General features: G+C 35.5%; 1 protein-coding gene across 6 annotated transcripts in view; it reads left to right on the forward strand.

Annotated features, from left to right (window-relative positions):
* SEL1L2 (SEL1L2 adaptor subunit of SYVN1 ubiquitin ligase) overlaps positions 1–17,757 on the forward strand; it is a 122,951-nt gene that overhangs the window by 66,026 nt on the left and 39,168 nt on the right. The gene's annotated exons all lie outside the window — the stretch shown is intronic.

Here is a 17,757-nt window from a genome sequence, read left to right on the forward strand (position 1 = left end):
AAATATTTATTTCTGATTACAAAAGAAATTCATTCTCATTACAAAAAAAAAAAGTCTGAGAATTCAGACAGTATAAAGAAGAAAGCAAAAGCTATCTAAAAAGCTTTCCTCCCAGAGATCATTTTTGGTATCATCCAGTAAATTACAGAAGCTAGACTTTGGAGTCAGAAAGACGTAAATTTGAATTCACTCTGCCACTTGCTTATTAGATCCCTCCTTAACAAAATCCTTTCCCCTTCTACACTCTCTAGTTGTGTTTCCCTGGTAATCTAATAGGAGTAAAATGTTAAGTTGTTTTTAAGTAGCATTGCTTATGATTGCAATGACTTCTGATTGGCAAACTCCCTTTGTACTGGGGCAAACAAACTGTAAATTAATTGTAAATACCTGATGGTGGTAGTGATTCTCATGAGAACCCTGGACACTGTACCTATGAAATCGTTACTTGAGGAATGAAGATCCTGAACCCACTCAGTATGGATCTCACCTCCTGGAGTCTGAGTCATCATCTGAAGGACCAAAGACAATGGCTGCTGGAAGACTGTGTGAACTGCAGCAAGAACTCCCACAGAAGGGAAGGCCTGATGCTGCCCTGCTGGGCGACCATCATTCCTGTGCTGTATCCACCTGAATAGACTGATGGCAAATGTAGCCTATGAGTCTCTATGTTTGTTTTGTTGAACCAGAACCTGGGCCAAAAGACCCCTGATGGGTGGGACAACATCCCTAATTTTCATCTCTGGAGTTAGGATATGATAGAATGCTAGATACTATGTCCATCTGGTTCACAGCTCTATCTCTAATAAGTCTGCACAGTGCCTGGGACAAGACATATATGTTCAATGTTGAACCAATTAATGGTGAATGAGTTAATGGAATTATTAACTGAGGATTAATTAATTAATTGAGGGTTAAAGTAGTGTATGAAGGCGCTTAATTCCATACCTGGAACTTTGTAATCATTCATAATAAAGAAAGGATATAAATATTATCATTACTCCTACTATTATTATTATTCTAGAATTTTCCCATAATGATATAGAATTTTGTTACAAAAATGAGAAACTTTAATTGCTATTTCTTAATCTCCTCTTTACTCACTAAATAATATGCCATAAACATCTTGCCATATAAATATATATAGATCAACATCACCATTTTAAATATCTGTATAATTTTAATTAATTTAAGTTGTTGAATACTATCTTTACCCCAATTAAATATAAAATATTATATTTACAAAATATTAAACAGATTTATAAATGTTATAATAAAATATGAGAGTTTTAAATTTTAATTACCCATATTTGGTTAATCAAAAATATAAAGTTCCAAGACAGACTAAATGTTACCATCATGTCCAGCACTAAAAATGATATCTCCTAGGGGCACCTGGTTGGCTCAGTAGGTTAAGTGCCCAACTCTTGATTTCAGCTCAGGTCATGATCTCAGGATTGTGAGATAGAGCCCCACAACGGGCTTTGCACTGATAGGGTGAAGCCTGCTTGGGGTTCTCTCTCACCCTCCCCCATACACACATACATACATGCTCTCCCTCTCTCTCTCAAAATAAATAAATATTTAAAACTGATATTTCCAAATTCCTTTTCAAACTAGTGAACAGGTACTTTATTTTTCAGTGGGAGTATTAATTAGTTAATTAAGCCACTAGTTGTTTTGTGGACACCTACTCTGTAGCAAACATAATCCTAGTTGATGGGTAGAAAAAGACTAATAGTTCACAGTCCTTATGGGTCAATTTGAAATGTAAACATATAATTGAAGCACAATTTATTTTTTAATTTTTTTATTTAAATTCAAGTTAGTTAACATATAGTACAGTCTTGGTTTCAGAAGTAGAACTCAGTGATTCATCTCTTACATATGACACCCAGTGCTCATCCCTGAAAGTGCCCTCCATGTATTATGCTAAGCAGAATAAGTCAGTCAGAGAAAGACATATATCATATGATTTTACTCATCTGTGGAATTTGAGAAACTTAACAGATGACCATAGGGGAAGGGAAGGAAAAACAAGATACAAACAGAGAGTGAGGAATACCGTAAGAGACTCAAATACAGAGAACAAACTGAAGGTTGATAGGGGTGGGGAGTTTGTAGGGTAGAGAAAATGGGTGATGGGCATTGAGGAGGGCACTTGCTGGGATGAGCACTGGGTGTTGTATGTGATGAATCACGGGAATCTACTCGTTAAGTAGACTACACTGTATGTTAACAAAGTTGAAAAATTAATTAACTAATTAATTATTTTTTTAAAGTGCCCTCCGTAATACCCATCACCAATTTAACCCATCCCCCCACCCACCACCCCTCCAGCAACCTTCAGTTTGTTCTCTGTATTTAAGAGTCTTTTATGGTTTACCTCCCTTTGTGTTTTATGTTATTTTTCCTTCTTTTCCCCCCACGTTCACCTGTTTTGTTTCTTAAATTGCACATATGAGTGAAATTATATGATACCTGACTTTCTCTGACTTCTCTGATTATTTCTCTTAGCATAATTCACTCTAGTTCCATCCACGTTGTTGCAAATGGCAAGATTTCATTCTTTTTCATCACCGAGTAGTATTCCATTGTGTATATATACCACATGTTCTTTAATCCATTCATCAATCTATGGATATTTGGGCTCTTTCCATACTTGGGCTATTGTCAATAGCACTTCTATCAACATTGGGGTGCATGTGCCCCTTTGAATCAGCATTTTTGTATCCTTTGGATAAATACCTAGTAGTGCAATTGCTGGGTTATAGAGTAGTTCTGTTTTTAATTTTTTTGAGGAACCTCCATAATGTTTTCCAGAGTAGCTGCAGCAGTTTGCATTCCCACCAGCAGTGCAAAAGTGTTCCCCTTTCTCCACATCCTTGCCAACATTGCTTATTTCCCGAGTTGTTAATTTTAGCCATTCTGACAGGTGTGAGGTATCTCATTATGGTTTTGATTTGTATTTCCCTGATGATGAGTGATGTTGAGCATCTTTTCATGTGTCAGTTAGCCATCTGGATGTCTTCTTTGGAAAGGTGTCTGTTCATGTCTTCTGCCCATTTCTTCACTGGATTATTTGTTTTTTGGGTGTTGAGTTTGGTAAGTTCTTTATAGATTTTCGATGCTAAGCCTTTATCTGATATGCAAATATCTTCTCCCATTATGTTGGTTGACTTTTAGTTTTGTCGATTGTTTCCTTTGCAGTGCAGAAAGTTTTTATCTTGATGAGGTCCTAATAGTTCATTTTTGCTTTTATTTCCCTTGCCTCTGGAGACATGTCTAGTAAGAAGTTGCTGTAGCCGAGGTCAAAGAGGTTACTTGCAGCACAACTTAGATAGACTACAGTATAAAATGCTTTAGGCACAGAAAAGAGTCTAACTGGTTCTGCCAGAACAGGTAAGGAAGGCTTGTAGGAAGAAGTGACATTTCTACCCAGTCTAGAATATTGGATATAGGCAACATAAAAGACTTAGTTGTCTCTATTTAAATAAAGTTTTTGATACAAAGTCAAACTGCTACTCACAGAAAATAAATTCCAAATTAACATAAATCATACATAAAACACATGGATATCAGAGCTGTATTCAGAATATCACTCCCCATACTCTAAGTAATGTGGTTCCAGCCACAGATCATCCTCTAATCCCTGTTAATTGACCCTGAAATGCTTGCCATTGGTTTGAAGGAGAATCAGGTAGGAGAATGTCATTGGCTGAGTGCTAATCCGATGCCAGGAAGAACAGGTCTAAATGCATGTCTGTTGGCCATGCCATCTTTGTAGAGAAAAGCAAGCATTGTTGGGACAGTGTTCTCAAAAATGTGCAGTTGCAGACTTCAGCGTGGTATGGTATGGTAACAGGGGTTCTGGAGTCAGAAAGTTTGACAGTTTGTGAATGCAGCTTCTACAACCTAATGAGCTTCCATCCTGTTCATTCTTTCAGTGTCACTTCTCTAAACCTTAGATGTCCCAAACCTGAAAAGGGAACTGATAAGAAGGCCACACTACTTTATAAGGTTACTGCAAGAACCAAACAACATGTACACAATCCCTTAGCAGATGTTAAAGAACACTAATGAATAATGTCGTGTAACACTTTTAGTCCTAACAGCTTTGTCTTTGGAGTCAGTCAGTCCTGGCTTTACATCTCAGCTCCAATACTGGCTCTTGTGACCAGCACTCTCTGAGTCTCAATTTCCTCCTCTGTAAAATGGGGATAATATCTGTCTGATATATGTGTGTGTTTGGTCTCAGGAGGATAAGAAGATAGAATATGAGTGCAGACAAACATCACCTGAAAAGCTGAGATTGACCTGATACGCAAATTTCAACCAAACTGTTTCATTGAAATGCTACAATACTAGATGGCAAAAAGTCTCTGTCCCAAGCACTTCCCATGCTCTCCCTGACATCCTGGACACTCTTATTCCTTACTCAGACTCCCCCTCCCCTCCTGACCTCCCCATGATCTAGTGGCCAAATTGTTAACAACTGGATGAACAGGGAGCTTACAAGACCCTGGTCTAGTACTACAGCTGGATTGCTGGATTCTATTCTGTAATTTTGTTGTCATCCCTGTCATCGCTATAAGAAAACCTGTTTCCAGCAGCAAGTCTGCTTAAAGTCGATTTATGTCCTTTTACAAAGAACAACTAAAGAGATTCTGTGCTACAACTAGTTCAATGACTGCAACTAGGATGGCCACAGGCCACATTGACTACAGCTTTCTAATAGAGAGTTAATAGGCTAACAGGCTGGGTGTCCACCTTTCTTCTCAGGCTGTTTGTGCCACCCAGGTACAGGAATCCTGCCTGCACTCTTAGCAAATATTTCTGGGAACTGTGAGGACAATTTAGCAACAGCAATGTGGGTAAAGAAGCTGGAAACATATACTAAGAATGGCAATGAAAGAGAATTAGAGGGATAGAGATAGATAATGAAGAGTATGAAGACACCTATCTCTGGGGAACAAACGAAGAACAAACAGAAATAATGAAGTGTAATAAATGAAGAGCCTAGGGTGCCAGAAATCTAGCAAGGACCTGGATTAACAAAGAAAAAATGAAAAAGAGATGAATCCATATTATAAAGTGGTAGTAAGGGGTCAGGAGAAAATATAATTTCAGGCTATGTATAAAGGGAAGCTGGATAAAGGAAAAAAGGCATAATGATTTCTTTCACGTACTCTGAAGGGCTTATCCCACAAAATTCCAAATTGAAGGAAATTCTGATAAGAACAACAAAAGCATTTATCAGTATGAACAGAGTCTTTTATATTAATTTTCAAAGAAACTATACCTTCCAAATAATAAGAACTGTTAATTAACAGAGTAGTCTTCATGAAAATGGTGGAAATTGAGGAAATAGCAAACAAAACTAAGTCAAACACTAGAGGATGTCCTTTAAGATACTGTACTATACCAGCTGAGAGTAGGTAAATTGTATCACTTTTATTTCTGATTCTCATTCAGGAAGCAAAAATTCAGAATTAGAAAGATTCACTCTTAATATCAATGAATAGCTTCAATAGGAAATTTGTCAATTTGCCAACAAGAAGGTAGGGTTAAACCTCATTCCTTTAAAAATCACAAAATAGGGGCACCTGGGTGGCTCAGTCTTAAGCAACTGACTCTTGGTTTCAGCTCAGGTAATGGGTTTGAGCTACGTTTCAGGCTCTGTGCCAGCAACGTGGAGCCTGCTTGAGATTCTCTCCCTCTCCCTCTCTTTCTGCCCCTCCTCCATTTGTGCTCTCTCTCTCAAAGTAAATAAAAACTTAAAATAAAATAAAAAAGAATCACAAAATAGATCATCCACGTTGTATCACCTTAAAACTTAATTTAATTGTGATAATCTCTAAATGGTGGTATTATTTGTAATCATTTTCTTTTTAAAAATATTTTACTGGGTTTTATCTATCTAGGTTTTTAAATTCATGGGTATGTATTATTTTGATATCAGAAGAATTACTTAACACAGATGCATGTACTTCCTTAGTTATGTAGTTCAAAAAATCTTACTATGAATGAGAAAATCCATTCTATTATGTAAAAATAACTTTAATTGATATATTAAGGAGGATATAAGTGACTGTGTGCTTTTCCATGCTTTGTAATTCTAGAATAATTCTATCTCAATGGCAAAGATTTCACATATTTTCATTTATTTTTTGGATGTGAATTATAGAGGTGTTTTGTAGAGGGACTGTACTTATTAGCACTGTTCTTCTACTGAAAAAAATCATTTTTAGTATCAACCTAATAATCACTTTGATAATTTTAGGATTACCTGTGTAGAACATTTCATCTTGACATTAATGCTCTTTTTGTATTAAGGGTACAGATAGGATCTGAGTTGTTCATTAGCGTTGATTCAAACTTTCGTTTGGTATGCAATTTGAGCTAAAAGTAATGATCTTGGATGCTTTCAAGACTTGTGCAGTAATTAAAGAAAAAACGCTTAATCTTTTCTCTTTTAATAATAATCTCCTATATAAAAAGTAAAAGGATTATGTAAAATCAAATTGTTATTATGGAACCTGAGTAATTTGCTTTGAATATAATAAAATATTCTCTATTCTTAACTCATTCCACTCAAATCCCAGCTATTATAACAGTTTCTTACAAACCAAAGCACAATTGTTGAGTTCAGAATCAAGTCTTAACAAAACTCTTTTGCAGAGTTTGACCTTTAAAAGCCACTGGAAGGGTCATTGATGTCATCACTATTATATAGCTTCCTTTTTGACTTACAGCATTTTTGTTTCTGGATTAAGCTTGAACCATCCTATAATTCATCTCATTTCATCTCAAATATATCTCAGAAGACAGACCAAATCCTAAAACTGTTTATTGTAAAGTTGTTAGGTGACAATGCCCAAGTGTAAAGGAATAAGACAGCACTGGCTATAATTAGCATATTCACTACATGAAAACCCAGAACATCTTTTGTCTTCTTTTACTTCTGGAAGGAAGGAAGGAAGGAAGGAAGGAAGGAAGGAAGGAAGGAAGGAAGGAAGGAAGGAACTTGGACACGGGTCCAGTGGTCATGAACGATCCCCAGAGGTTTGGCTCTTGGGCCCTCCACTGTGCTTCCAGTTGAGGGGCAATCTCAAGTGTCTTAGGCCTGTGGGCACAGAGTCTTGGCTGAGATCCAAGGGACAGCAGCAGGGATTTCTGCCACAGTGATGGCGAAACAGTGTGTGCCTTACTACAGAGGTGGTCGCTTCTTGTAATAAAAACAATATTTATGTAGAAAGCAAAAAAAAAAAAAAAAAAGGAAGGAACTGAAGGAATTTAGTTGAGTCCTCCAGAGAGTTAATTCAAAATCACCCATTGTTATTTCTCAGTGAAAGAGAGAGGGAATGTGCCTTTGGGGCTGGTTTTAGAACTGCTAAAATCATTGTTTTCGGGTCTTACTTTTTAGAATGAGCTTTATACAGAGAAAGGCTTCCCTCCCCAGGCACAGAATGGAAATTTAACTCCCACACAATCCACAACTCACAAATTTCTTCAGAATCAGGCCAAAAAGTGTGATAAGCTGTGCACAAAATTATACACTTTTGGTGAAAGTATTTTAAAATACAAGCTCAACTGAATAGAACAGTATCTTTATTTACTTATATAAAGGTCAGTATATTTGTTTACTGTTAAAATTTCTAAATAAATAAACCAGTTTCTAAATTCAGCAGAATCAAAAATTGCTAAGAGTTGCAAGAAAAATAAAAATCTAATATTGACTAAAGACATCCTTAATAGGAGCCAATAAGGCCATTTTAAATATAAACTATAAGGGTTAGAGAAGTACCAGGATTCCAGACGCCTTCCATTTGTTATAACAGCCTTATGGTCAACTTTCCAATAAAAAGATCATGTTTGAGACTAAAGAGGAATTGGTCGAACCATAGATTTTTTTTCAGTGTGTGGATTAAGTAAATTACACAAATTATACTTATAAACCACATATTACAGCTATTATGCTTTGCTGAACTCTGTAGTCAGTTCTTTAATTTAAACAGTAACATAGTTCTTTGCCTTTGAAATTGTAATAAAAAGTTTAAGAAAATATTCATTTTCTGTTTGGCATGAATTATCAGACTTCGTGGTATCTTCATTTTAGTGAGACATTTAACAAAACCTTGCATGATATTTTCATAAACTCAGTGAAACAATGGAAATGTGGGCTTTGATGACAGTAAGTAAAGAGTAGACTCATGGGTCGATGCCAAGGTGAAAGCAAGTCTATGGCAATCCACCAAAAGATTCTGCCTATGACTTTGTATTCTTCAATATTTCATCAACTATTAAGTTGAATGGATAAGACCAGATTATTTTTAATATAAAGCATGGAAAATTATATTATCAGTGATATACATAAGAGTGTGGGATGAACTCCTAAAAATGGTGACAGGAATTATAAATTTCCAAATGAGTAGAATCTTGAAAATATTAGGAACACCAAGACAGACTTTTACAATTATATTATGACAAAAAATAGTGTTATGATTCTGTCAAGAAGAGGTGCAAGGAGAAAAAGTGAGAAAGTAAATGACCTAAATGTAAATGACCTAAGTCATCTATAAAATAGCAAATGTGCATATAATGTATGAAATATAAAAATTAACCACAACTGGTAGCAATTTATCAAGAATTATAATGATGACAAGTTATGTGAATAAAACAGCAAAAATAATTAAAAGTGGTTGTTTATGAAGGGAATAAAGAGTAGCCAAGAAAGGAGCAGGACATTGATGTCTATATTTTAAGCCATCAGAAGCATTAAAATTGTCATTGTTAATACAAAAACATGTATTTTTATTTTTTATTTTATTTTAAAGAGAGAGAACATGTGAATGGGGGAGAGGGGCAGAGGGACAGAGAGAATCCCAAGCAGGCTCCACACTGAGCATGGAGCTGACACAGGGCTCAATCCTACCACCCTGGATCATGACCTGAACCAAAATCAGTTGGACACCCAACAGACTGAGGCACCCAGGCACCCCTGTATTTTTAAATATATTAAAATTTAAATTTAGATACTAGCTTTCTCCCCAAGGAGGAATTGTGTTTAAAATAAAAATCAAATCCTCTCCAACTAAAAAGAAACCAGCTTCTTTGGAAGATGTCAAATTCTGGGTGTGGGACAAGAAATGTACAAGATGCTCTTGAAACATCTTATTATACAAGGGGTCATATCAGTATAATACAAGGTGCCATATAATACATTATGATAACAAAAAAGCTGTCAGAAAATACCATGGTCATGACCAAAGGACTGAGCAAACTCAAAATAGGCTACTACTATTGACTCAAGATGGAAAAATTGAGCACTAACATGAATAATTACCACAATGGACTGACATACCTCAAGTATACTAAAAGTCATTAATTCATAATAATTAATAACTAGAATGAAGTGAGATATCCCCACATTCTTCTGGCTTTTGTAAAGCATTGTCATGATTTTTTTTTCTCAAAAATGGCCACATCAATTATTTCCAGTCCCATATACTATTTCAACACCCAACCAACATAGTCAAAAAAATGGAGTCTATCTTCCCTCCCTCCTATTTTCTACTACCTAGGGGAGATTCTTGACAATTTCAAACAGTAGAGTTTGGTAGAAGTAATGCTACATTTCCGAGGGAAGTCATAAAAAGTATACAGTGCTGCTTAGCTCTTCCTCTCAAGAAGCTCACCCTTGGAACTCAGCCACCATGCTCTGAGAAAACCTATACTATAGGAGAGGCCACATGTAGGTGTCCTGGCCATCAGTCTCAGCTAAGGTCTCAACCAATATCCAGTATCAACTGCCAAACATACATATGAACAAGTTTTCAGATGATTCTAACCTCCAGCCTTTGAGTCTTCCAACTAAGGTCCCCATATGGTGGATCAGAGACAAAAATGCTCACTCTTGACCAAATTATTGACCCACAGAACCCTTAGCATAATAAATGGTTGCTTTATGCCACTAGGTTTCGGAGTAATTTGTTACACAGACATAGTAACTGGAACAAGGATATTTATATTCAGAATTAAAAGGGTAGAATGCACTTCTCAGAAGCACCTGAAGCAGAGTGCAGCAAACATCTGTTTGGAGTGAGTTCAAATTTTTTGGCCCAATCCTGTTGCATCCCTGAGTACTGAGAGAACTTACGAATGATGTTATTGCCAACTTGTCAGTGATTTTGAGTGACTAAAGAGGGCAGAAAAGAAGCCACAAGGCTTGGAGGATGTAAAATTCTGCAAATTATGCATAGTGCTGGTGAGTTTAATGGTAAAATTCCCCATCATATTTTCAAAATGTTTGTTTTTGAAAATCCCAGAAAATGAAGCAGTATTATTTGCCAAGCAGCATGAGTTCACTAAGAACAATCTGTATTAAGCAAACTCTATTTTACAGGGTTGCTAGACTAAGAAATCTGAAAAATGTGGTAGAGATGATAATCACATATTTTATCCATTATAAGACATCATCGACTGTAAGTTATATATATTTTAAAATTTAACTTATTTAATTATATAAATGATGTCAATTAAAGTTTAAAGTTTTCTTACTAGATTTTTTTGTACATTTTTTAGACATTCTAGACATTTTTTAGACATTCTAGACATAGATTTCCATCAGATGTCAGTCTTTGATTACATAAAAAGGTAAATATAAGTTAAGTAAATCAAGGTGCTCCAAAATTCTTCTCATTCAGAATCTAACTGAATCAGTTTTCAACTTAGAAAACTTCCTTGATGACTATCTTTTCTAGCATATCATTCTCCATACCCTTAAGAATGTCAGTAGTGTGACATTTCCTCAGGGAGTGTTCCTCGATTACCTCCAGGATTTCTTCCAAACTACTGACTCATTCTACAACTATTAGTGCTGACACTTTCCAATTTGACTAAATTTATACTTTTATCTTTTCTTCGATTGAATCACATGTTGCTAGAAGTTCAGTTCAAGGTTAGCAAGAAGTTTCTGACAATGCTTGATGCTGAACACCTTAATTGTAACCCTTTGTGATAAATAAACTGGTCACAACAGCTTTTCATTCATTAGTTTTTCATCTATTCCTAGGGATTTGGCAATTTCTCCTGTGTTTAGTGGGATAACTTGGCTTGTAAGAGCCATTCCTTCTGCACATAATTTAGTAACAAAAAGTTATGTAGTTTTATCTACTTTGGGGTACCTCCTTTTCTTTAAAAACTTGTAACTACTTTGTTTCCACAGGGCCATGACAGAAATATGGCATCCACAATATAGACCAGATTCAGAAAACACACAAGATGGTGAATATAACCTAAAATATATCACAGGAGGAAGGCAAAATAGGGAATCTTTGTAGTAGAAAACACCAGGTATCAAATAGCTGCCCTCAAGTGTCTAACAGGGCAGAAAGTGGTACAAGAAGGAATTGATTTGTTAGGCACCAAATTACCATACAGTTTAAACAACTAAGTCCTAAGGAACAACTACAATACAGAGATTAATTTTGGTTTACTGTGTGTCTATTAACTTAATAAACTTCCCATCAACAGAGATGTCCGCTTGTATTGGTTAGGATTCTCTGAATTTCAAGTACAGAGAATTCAACCTATCTGGCAAAAGTGTGATTTATCGACTCATTTAACTGTGAAGTACAAGTTATAGCTGCTTTTAGATCATCTGGATTCAGAGGCCAGAATGATGACATCAGGACATACATTCTTGGTCTCTGGGTTTTGCTTTTTTCTATGATGGTTTTATTTTGAGTGGCTTGACCCCCATGAAGGCAAAAACAGTTTCCAACAAACCTAGATATCATTAGCCCTTCTATCTGGAAGTCTCCATGAAAGATGCCAGTTTTTTTTCCCAATGATTTCAGCAAAAGTGCCAGATTAGTTCACAAAACCACCCCAAATCACTTATTGCATCCAGAAGGAGAATAATCTGATTGGTTGAACCTGTGTCTAGTGACACAGGAGGAGCAGGGTGAGGAGCCCTGTTGAATCAAATGAACTCAGAATGGAATAAAAGTGGTTTCACAAAGAGAATCCAAGCAGACAAAAAACAGCATACCCTGACCACATCTACATACAAGATTTTATATGCAAAACCATCCCAAAGAAAATTAAAAAGCAAAAAAATTAAAAAGTTATTTTTAAAAATTATCACACAGAGAAAAAAGTTAATTTACTTTTAAAAATAGAAATGATGAGAATTCAAGCTGGTGCATTCACTCTGGAAAACAGTATGGAGGTTCCTCAAAAAACTAAAAATAGAACTACCCTACAACCCAGCAATTGCACTACTAGGCATTTATCCAAGGGATACAGGTGTGCTGTTTCGAAGGGACACAGGCACCCCCATGCTTATAGCAGCACTATCAACAATAGCCAAAGTATGGAAAGAGCCCAAATGTCCATCGATGGATGAATGGATAAAGAAGATGTGGTATATATATATATATACAATGGACGATTACTTGGCAATCAAAAAGAATGAAATCTTGCCATTTGCAACTACGTGGATGGAACTGGAGGGTATTATGCTAAGTGAAATTAGTCAGAGAAAGACAAAAATCATATGACTTCACTCATATGAGGACTTTAAGAGACAAAACAGATGAACATAAGGGAAGGGAAACAAAAATAATATAAAAACAGGGAGGGGGACAAAACACAGGAGACTCATAAATCTGGAGAACAAAGTGAGGGTTACTGGAGGGGATGTGGGAGGGGGGATGGGCTAAATGGGTAAGTGGCACTAAGGAATCTACTCCTGAAATCATTGTTGCACTATAAGGTAACTAATTTGGATGTAAATTTTAAAAAATAAAAAAATAAAATTTAAAAAAAAGTAGAGAAGGATTTCTTAAAACACAAAATGTACCAATGTAGGGGAAAACAAATGGATGAATTTACATTAATATCAAGATCACTTACTAATGAGAAGACACATTAAAGAAAATGAAAATTTGTATAATAAACTGGAAGAAGATATTTTTAACATGTATAACCTATAAAAGATTAATAACAATATATAAAGAACATTTGGAAATCATAAGGAAAGCACAAATAACACAATAACAAACGACCAAATTCATGAGCAAGCACTTGGAGGTAAAGGAAACATATTACCAATCAATATATGTACAAAGAAAGATTTAGTTTCACCAGATATTTGGAAAATACAAATTGCAACATAAAATGCCACTTTAGACCTGTTGACTGACAACATAATAAAAATAAAAATATTAATGTTTGAGGGGCTCCTGGGTGGCGCAGTCGGTTAAGCGTCCGACTTCAGCCAGGTCACGATCTCGCGGTCCGTGAGTTCGAGCCCCGCGTCAGGCTCTGGGCTGATGGCTCAGAGCCTGGAGCCTGTTTCCGATTCTGTGTCTCCCTCTCTCTCTGCCCCTCCCCCATTCATGCTCTGTCTCTCTCTGTCCCAAAAATAAATTTAAAAAAGCGTTGAAAAAAAAAATATTAATGTTTGACAATTACCAAATATTGGGAGAAATTTAGATGAATAGGATTGAGAGGTAAAGATTAACTTTTAAAGACCAATCCACTACAAGCTGATCTCCCAGAAATGGAACTGACCTCCTACAAAGCACCATGGAAACCAGCATTGGTCAAATACCTAAGGTGATACCATTTCTGGTTAACCTCAAGGGTTTGACTCCAGCACACTGATTATGCCCCATGATGGACAGTGATTCTGCAAACATGAACACTCATGTCATGCGGCAAATTCTGCCACTCACTCACATCATTATACGCTTGCAAGTAGTAGAAAGGGAATTTGACCTGATCACTGTGAGAGAGAGGTTGATGGTACCATCTACTAAGAAGACTCAACCAGCAAGACAGGACTGGGCTAAAGCTTCTGTTATATCACTTTGCTATTTTACTTTGGACTCTAATCACATTGGGAGAGGAGCTGGCGTAGACTTAACTGTACAGATTAAAAGCCCTACAACCCAAGAACAATCTTCTATCGTCTGACATCTGGCCATGCTAGATAACTGTGACCTATCCCATAATGGAGTAGCCAAAGGGGACTTTCAAGCAAAATTCTAGTTCTTATATTGAGTGGTGAATGTTTAAGTGGTTGTATTTTTTAAAAAAAACAAATAAGTATAAACAAACAAGCAAACAACAAAACAAGGGCAACCATTTGTGAGCCAGTGATGAGAGTACTTCGTGGCTAAAGACTATGATTAATCCAAATCTGTGCTTCTGGAGGCAAAACAAAAGGAAATATGGCTTTATATAGCTTTAACTTAGGTAGTTAATAACCGTATCTAAAATCCTAATAATAATTTGTGGTGTAGCTACTTTTATATCCACATTTTACACAAAATAACAGGCTCAGAGAGGATAAGTTAATAGCCCAACCCTATGTATCTAATAAAACTTAAATATCAGATTTGTATGTAAAAAAAAATAAAAATAAAAATAGGAATGATACTGCATTCTTTGACTAGAAGCAGTGAAACTAAAAATTACTGGAAAAAAAGCTTAACTCTTTATAAAATTTGAAGAGTCCTAATTTTTAGCAAGTAGCAAAGATAAAGTAGAAACTGAAATGACATATTAGGAACATGATAATGACACAACTATATGTAAAAGTTAAGGAATATGGCTAAAGCCACATGCACAGGAAAATATATACCTTTAAATGTTTTTTAATAAACAAGAAACTTAAAAACATATCTCAAAAAGATGAAAGAAAAAAGAAAGTAGCAAAGTAAAATAAAACTAGAAAAGGTAAGACTATTTTAATAGCTTTTTCAGATAATTGTAGATATTCTTTGGTGCTACACCAAAGCCCAACAGTGATAATTTCTTAAAGGTTAATTGCAGTGTGGAATCCAAAATCATATAATGAACTTTTTCCTATTCTGTTACATTAAAAGTAACGGGTCTACCTTGCATTTTGAATGCATTTTTTTACCTATACATGATTTTATAGTATCATACATTGGTTATTTAGAAAATATTGGTTCACTAAGTTATGCAGTTCTTCCAAATTTGACACATTGCTTTGTACAATATCAAAATCATATTTGTTAATACCACCATCATGAAAAGTCTAAGTATTGGAGTGGCAAGCACATGGTAGCAAATACAAGCTTTCCAAAATTCTAATTTTTGCTTAAAAGCTTGAATTTGTCATTGGCAACAGTACTTTCAATCATTTTCATTGAAGTGGCAGGTTTACTTTGTTCATTTTCAAGAAGATGTCTGCCAGTCTAAATGAATGTAGCTTATCCCATTGTTCCTTCAACTAAAGATGGTGTTCCATGAAAAAAAGTGACTATTTAGCTTGCAACTCAAACAAGCTTTTCAAGCATTTCCTTGAAACAACCAACATATTTCACTATTGGAGGTGCTTTATGCCTACTTTCCATCTTAGAATATAAAGGGACATTTATTCAGGAGTTGAGACTTACAAAAATGTTTTTACTGCTTCATCAAGGACATTCCTGACACTAGCATTTTTAGTTTTGCTGTGAGTGTGTGGTGTGAAGAATACAATAACAATATAAATGGCAGTTTGGTGTACTTGCTTGATTCATGCCAACATGACAGCAGTTTTATTTACCATTGACTTGCATCATTCATGCAAATGTCAAGATGACAAAAAACACAAATAACATATTTTCATTATTATGAAAATAGTCCATTGAAAACCAAGGAACTAGAAGTTCTAGACTTAGATCCATGAATATAAGAAAATTTAGTATATCGTAACAAAGGAATGCCAAATCAGTAAGGGACGGGCTTTAAGAAAAACTACACCATTTCGAAGTATGTGAATGCTTAGAAAGTGGTTTGGAAAGACATATATGAAACTATTATCAAGCATGGGGATGCTTGGGGATGATGGGGATTATCAAGCATTGGTGATGACGGAAGACTTCCACTTTTTAAAAAAATGAGGTAAAAATATAAAATTCACCATCTTGAGCATTTTTACTGTACAGTACAGCAGTATGTGCATCATTGTGTGGATGTCTAGAACTGCTTAATCTTACAAATCTGAAATCCATTAAACAACTCCCCTCTCCTCCCTCTCCCTAGATCTTAGCAAATTTCATTTTGTTTTTTGTTTCTAAGAGTTTGACTACTTTAGAGACCTCATATAAGTGGTTTCATGCAGTTTTTGTCTTTTTTGTGACTGGCTTATTTCACCTAGTATACTGTCCTAAAGGTTCAACCATTTTGCAGCATGTGTTTATATACCTTTTCTATTGTCTGTTTTTTTTCTTTAATCTTTATATCCTTCCTTCCATTAATTTTGGGTTTAGATTGTTCTTCTTTTCCTGTGTGTGTGTGTGTGTGTGTGTGTGTGTGTGTGTGTGTTTTAAGATGGAAAGTTAGGTTGTTGATTTGATTTGAGATCTTTCTTTTTAAATGTAGACACTTACCTCTATAAACTTCCTCTTAGTACTGCTTTTGCTGCATCTCATAAGTTTTGGTATGTTGTATTTTAATTTTCATTTGTCTCAAGATATTTTCTAAATTTCCTTCTGATTTCTTCCTTGACCCATTGATAGTTCAAGAGTGTGATGCTTAATTTCCACATATTTCTGAATTTTCAGTGTTCTTTTTTCTATTGATTTCTAGTCTCATTCCATTGTGTTCAGAAAAGATACTTGGTGTGATTTTGATCTTCTTTAATTTATTCATATTTGTTTTGTGACTTAACATATGGCCTGCCCTGGAAAATGTTCTATGTGTGTGTTTTTTAATTTTATTATTTTTTTAATTTACATCCAAATTAGTATATAGTACAACAATGATTTCACAAGTAGATTCCTTAGTGCCCCTTACTCATTTAGCCCATCCCCCCTCCAACACCCCCTCCAGTAACCCTCACTTTGTTCTCCAGATTTATGAGTCTCTTGTGCTTTGTCCCCCTCTCTGTTTTTATATTATTTTTGTTTCCCTTCCCTTATGTTCATCTGTTTTGTCTCTTAAAGTTCTCATGAGTGAAGTCATATGATTTTTGTCTTTCTCTAATTTCACTTAGCATAATACCCTCCAGTTCCATCCACGTAGCTGCAGATTTCATTCTTTTTGATTGCCAAGTAATAGTCCATTGTATATATATACCACATCTTCTTTATCCATTCATCCATCGATGGACATTTGGGCTCTTTCCATACTTTGACTATTGTTGATAGTGCTGCTATAAGCATGGGGGTGCATGTGTCCCTTCAAAACAGCACACCTGTATCCCTTGGATAAATACCTAGTAGTGCAATTGCTGGGTTGTAGGGTAGTTCTATTTTTAGTTTTTTGAGGAACCTCCATACTGTTTTCCAGAGTGAATGCACCAGCTTGCATTCCCAATTTTTCTATGTGTTCTTAAGAAGAATGTACATTCTGCTATTGTTGGGTGGAGCATTCTATACGTCTGTTAGGTCCGATTAGTCTATGGTGTTGTTCAACTCCTCTGTTTCTTCGCTGAGCTTTGGTCTGGTTGTTCTATCCATTATTGAAAATGGGGCATTAAAATCTCCTACCATTATTGTGTTACTGTCTATTTCTTCTTTCAGTTCTGTCAATGTTTGCTTCATATGTTTGGGTGCTCTACCGTTAGTGCATATATATTTATAATGGTTATATCTTCCTGGTGAATTGACCCTATTATCATTATATAATATCCTTTTTTGTCTCTTTTGACACTTTCTGACTTAAAATCTACTTTTGTCTCATATAATTATGGTCATCTCTTACTCTTTTTGTTACAATTTGCATGGAATATGT

The sequence above is a fragment of the Neofelis nebulosa genome, chromosome 9 (genome assembly GCF_028018385.1).
Source record: "Neofelis nebulosa isolate mNeoNeb1 chromosome 9, mNeoNeb1.pri, whole genome shotgun sequence".
Lineage (NCBI taxonomy): Eukaryota > Metazoa > Chordata > Mammalia > Carnivora > Felidae > Neofelis > Neofelis nebulosa.